Raw genomic sequence first — 6,000 nt, 5'->3', positions numbered from 1 at the left:
GTTCAACTCTCTAACCAGATCAACTGAGGTGTGAGGAAGAACCAGGTACCCGTTAGTGCAGTTTCTCTACATGCTCAATTTCAAGCAGAAAATAAATCTAGATAGTACCAGATCCCTGGAGCCAAAGAGAAGATTTTTTTTTAATTTAAATTACAAGAATACTGTTTAAATCATCTTTTTACTGAGCTGGTGCAAAGGGATAAATCTCTCAATAAGGGATACCTTGAAAGAACTCTTTCACTGATTAGTCATCAACAATGTTCTTCTTTCCTTAGAAAAAACAAAGAAATCAGTAGGTGCCAAAATTATTATTCCAGAGTCTTTAGCACAGATTGCCTATTGAATATTCTCACAACCAGAGAAAATACAAAATCTGTTCTGACCCATTTAGAACCCAAAGCTTCATTACGAACCTCCCAAGAACTGGAAATCTGCACTTCATTAGGAACAGGCTGGGATCCAGGGCTTCATGAGGGAGTTGCCTGAATAGCAGGAGGCAGTTGGAAGAAATCTTCTGGATTCCTTTACATTTCTAAAAATAAACAGGAGACTCTCTTGATGAGCTTAAGATACAAAACATCAAAAAGAGCTTAGGCCCTAGGTTCTTTAATACTCATCAGAATAAAACCTGTTCCAAAGTTATAATGATCTTAGTTGCATGATAAAACCTAACTCCTATATCCTTTTTAAATTCTTTTTCAGTCTTTTATTATCCAATTATACATTGTTTTAAAGTTTTAAAACCAATCCCAAATAAGTAATCAATAATTGAAATAGTTTTCTAGATCATGGCAACCCTGTGATCACTTCCTCTTCTCACATATGCCTGTCTTTGTTAGACACCAGAAAAATCCTAGAATCAGACTACTTCCTTGTGATATACTTGGTGAGGATCACTGGTTGTTACTATCATATTACTTCTATCAAGGCAAGCTTTTCTACTCCAGACAAGAGTACAGGCTCCTTTGTGAAGAACACCAAAAGTGACCAAAGAAAGCACAAAATACGTCACAGAAGAAAGTCTCTACTTTTAACATTTAAGATTTAAAAGAATCAATACAAGTTCACTGAAGGATAAACATTCTCAGATACAGAAAATTATGTTTAAAAACTGCAAGACATTCCAAGAGGAAATCCTGAAATGCAAATTTCCATCAGATACTGATCAAGTAATTTCATTCCAAAATGATTATTTATGTTAATAGTTCCATGTTAGAACTCATGTTGGAAGCCTGTTACATCCTCTCCTGGAAAACAAATAATTACCTATACTATTTTGAAACAGCTCTAGAAAATGATGAGCTCTTATCACCAGAATTGTATTCATGCTGCTGCTGCTGCTGCTGCTGCTAAGTCACTTCAGTAGTGACTCTGTGCAACCCCATAGACGGCAGCCCATCAGGCTCCCCTGTCCCTGGGATTCTCCAGGAAAGAACACTGGAGTGGGTTGCCATTTCCTTCACCAATGCATGAAAGTGAAAAGTGAAAGTGAAGTCGCTCAGTCGTGTCTGACTCTTCACGACCCCATGGACTGCAACCTTCCAGGCTCCTCCATCCATGGGATTTTCCAGGCAAGAGTACTGGAGTGGGGTGCTATCGCCTTCTCCAAACTGTATTGATAAGCTGTTCTAAAAGAACAATTCAGTCCTTATCAAGCTAATTACCTAGTTATTTTGAGTCCATAGGATAATTACTCAAGATAAAAAAAAAGTGACATTTTTACACTTAAGCACTCCAAATGAATAGACTGATAATATTTCTTAGTATGTTTTCAGAGCTACATGACAGCTTTTTCCTTAACAAATCACAAATATCAACAAAGTATACAGAATGATTATCCCCAAAATCACTATTTCTGTTCATTAGCAACAGTTAAGAAGAATATCTCTTAAATAATTTCTTTGACCTATCATTTGCATTTGACCCAATGGACAAAGACCATCAATAGTAAAAATGTATAAAGTTCATATAAATCCTATATATTAGTTGCCATTTTGGAATCTAAATCATATTACTACAGTGAAAATCTGGGGTTTTTCTCAGGCATCACTCAACACAAATATTTCAAGAGAGTAAACAAGTTTATGTCCAAGTACATTTTAAGAATCCATATTTGAACAACATGATTTAGCAATAGAGTTGACTTTTGAAAAGAAAGTAACAAAAATAGTGTGCTACTCTCTGAGGAGGGCATGATTTTATCTTCTCTTTGTAAGAAGGCTCTCAAAGCAGTGCTAGTCTCTGCTACAATAGTCATAACACCTCAACATTAGTGCTCAATGTGTTTAATTTGGTAACGTTCTTCAACTTATAAACGGCAATTTTTAAGTAGCCCAAGTAAGGAAATCTAATCAAAGCTGTATGCAATATAGTTTATAACTCAGGTTGCATGAGGATGCCATACTATCTAAAAATCTAAAATCAGACATTAACCAGGAAGGCTTTAATTGCTTTTTACACACAATGTGGTACAGTAGTAACCTCCATGTTGATATTTTTTTCTGAGTCCACTTGCTTTTCTTCCTATGAAACACAGAACTCATAGCTAACTGATAACATTCCCCTGTCTGGAAAAACAGGAAACATTGTTGACTACATAGCTCAATGTCTTTAGGGAAAAAAAAACTATGCCGCTGCTAAGTCGCTTCAGTCATGTCAGACTCTGTGCGACCCCATAGACGGCAGCCCATCAGGCTTCCCCTGTCCCTGGGACTCTCCAGGCAAGAACACTGGAGTGGGTTGCCATTTCCTTCTCCAATGCATGAAAGTGAAAAGTGAAAGTGAAGTCGCTCAGTTGTGTCTGACTCTTCGCGACCCCATGGACTGCAGCCTACCAGGCTCCTCCGTCCATGGGATTTTCCAGGCAAGAGTACTAGAGTGGGGTTTTGTCAAATCCTAAGAAAATTTAGTTATTTGGACATATCCTACAAAAACAAAAATGTGCCTTACAGAATAACTTAGAAGCCTTTTTAAAAAACATATAATGAATACTACTTAACTCAATTAATATTACTTAACCACTTACCTTGTTGGCTAAGCTCCAAAAAAACGTCAAGAAACAAACTCAGTGCCCCAAAGTTATAATGATCTTAGTTGCTTGATAATATCTAATTCCTGTATGCTTCTTTTATTCCTTTTTAATCTTTAGTTATCCAACTGTACACTGTTTTACATTTTTAATACCGATTCCAAAAAGTAATGAATGACTGAAATAGTTTCCTAGATCATGGCAGCCATGGGATCGTTCCCTCCTTCTCACTTATGCCCACATTCATCAGACACCAAAAAAATTCTAGAATCAGAACATTCCCTTGTGATGCACTAGATGATGATCATTGATTGTTACTATCGCATTACTTTTTTTTTTAATTTATTTATTTATTTTTAATTTTTACTTTACAGAGAAGAGTAAGAGCCAAGCTTCTCTGTAAAGAACACCACAATGAATCACAGAAAACATAAATTCCTCATGGGCTCTACTTTTGATATTAAATATTTAAAAGAATCAATAAAACTTGAATGAAGGATGAACATTCTTTATTTCTTAAAATACTTAATGTTATAGTAACAGTATAAAATTACTGTTGTCCATGATGATTAAAACTTCAGTATTCATAAATGCCAAGTATTCAATTACATCAGAAGCTTTGATCATTTTCAATGCTGGATTCCAGTGCAACATCAGATGTAAAACAATCGAACGTCCGGTTACCAGATCTAGGATACTGAAATAACACTGCAGCCATTTCTGACTGGTTTAAACTTAGAAGACTTAGCTCAGTTTGACTGAACTTAGTGGCAAATGGACTAAACATTGTGATCTGCACCTTATTTAATACACACACACAATGATGTCCTCCAGATGGATACCCTGACATTGATCATTTTTCCCTTTCTTGCATCATCAGAGTCAAATAGTGGACCTCAGCTGGGGTGATTTTTGTCCCTCTGGGGACATCTGGCAATATCTGAAGACATTTTTGGTTGTGACAACTGGGGGTGGTGCTACTGGTATCAAGCTATTTACAGAGCACAGGACAGCCCCCTACCCACCAAAAGTAAGTGACAGCCTCAAATTACAATATTATGCAGGCTGAGAAATAGTTACAAGGACTAACATTCAAAAATTCATACTAATGTGCTATTCCTCAGGTTGCAGTAAAGAAGGAGAACTCAGGCTGACAGTTCATAACTGCTTCTATGGTCAATTTAACCCTGGAATTTATTCCACATTTGGGCACTCAGAGCCCATATTCATTAAGTTCTCATTCTAGTCATATCCTTTCATTCATTCAAAAATCTTTTTTATGCCATTTCAGGCCAATGCTGGAAGGTTCCTCTGTATAATTAAAATTAAGTACAAGGTTTAATAAAAGCCCTCAGGGTCATATCTGTTTTGAACAAAAGCTCAAAGAGAAGCTAAATAGAATACACTTAATCTATCACTAGCTCTTCAATATACTCCCTTTAAGCCATTTAACTTTTACTCCCCAAATGAAGCTGATTGTTCACCTGTAATTTTCATGTTTTTATTATAGTTCTGACAGTTCTTTAAAGTTTCAGCCCTAATCACAAAGAGAGATGCTCTAAAATGCAAACGAGATGTCCTCATCATTTTAAAAATTGAATAGTGGCACAGCAGAAATAACCAAAGCTGAAGTTCTGATAGATGTTTTCTATGAAATATGAAATAGCCAAGTAACAAACTTTAAGATATTCCTTAAATTTATATGCTTCCAAGCTATTCAGATATAAAGCAAGCACTAACAAATGGGCAACCTTGTCCACTGCAAGGCTAATAAATCAAAACCACCAAGGTAAGTTAACTGCATTTCCAGTGGGTGCAGATTTATCATCAGAGGCCTGATAATCATACAGCAACTAAAATAAGCTATGTGTTTTTCATAACCTTGGTCATAAGTCACCAACAACACTGACTTGTAACTTTTCACTGTTATGTCACACTAGGCGCACTCTAAAAAAGATTTCAGGATTTGTGGACTTCTGAATGAATGCACATGTGTTCATTTGGTTACATCTTTTTTTTTTTTTTAACATTAGAACTCAGTATAAAAACCGTGAACATCTGATATATGAAAAATAGGGTAGTGGATAAGAAAACTAAAAAAAAAAGCAGAACGTAAATGTTCAGAATTTTTTTGAAAATATAAAGCTAGTTTGAAGTTGTCTAAATGCAGAAAGGCTCCAAATTTTCACCTTTTCAGCAATTACTATATCTCATATGTTTGGCAATTCCTTTTCACTGGATTCCCAGTACCAAACTGGTAATAAAGTAAGCAGGAATGTCATCAAGGTTGAAATGAAGTCAGAGAAGCTTTGGAGCATTCCATTCTGTACGTAGTTTTATTTTGATCTCTACATGTGGAGAAAGGCCCAGCTGCCACAAATGTTTCAAAGAGGGGGAAAGTAGTTAAGAGATGCTGATAACTGTCTAGGCTTTTCAAAGATTAACTCAAATAGGGCAAATCCTTTCAAGGACACAAAATGGACAAAATAGAGAATAAATTGTTGCAACAATGGGCAACAAGTCAAGGTATGTTTATCAAACTCGGATACTGGCTCCCAAGTTTTGAATGAGAGAGAAGAGAAATTATTAGACTTTTTAAAAATATTTAAATAAAGAATTTTTGTCTTAGGACAATAGGCCAAGTAGCCAGAAGATAAAATGTTGAGGAAGTGCGTCATCTGAAGAATTGCTTAAAATTAAAAGCCTGAATTAGAATCTTGATAGGATTCCTTACGGCATGAATAACTTTAGGCTAGCCAGGTAATCAATCACTCAGAGCCTCTGCTTTTTGCTATTGTTTACTTCACTTTATTTTGCTTTGTTTTAGTGTTGGTTCTTGATTTGTTTTAAGGTATAAAATAGAAATTATAAAATATATCCTCCAGAAGGATTATGTGGGCTAATGTATGTAAAGAGCCTGAAATACATATTATGTAAAAAATTAAAAGTGTCAAAGTAGGTTATGGAGAAGA

The sequence above is a fragment of the Oryx dammah genome, unplaced genomic scaffold (assembly GCF_014754425.2).
Source record: "Oryx dammah isolate SB20612 unplaced genomic scaffold, SCBI_Odam_1.1 HiC_scaffold_12, whole genome shotgun sequence".
Taxonomy (NCBI): domain Eukaryota; kingdom Metazoa; phylum Chordata; class Mammalia; order Artiodactyla; family Bovidae; genus Oryx; species Oryx dammah.
Note: the sequence above shows the minus strand (reverse complement) of the source record.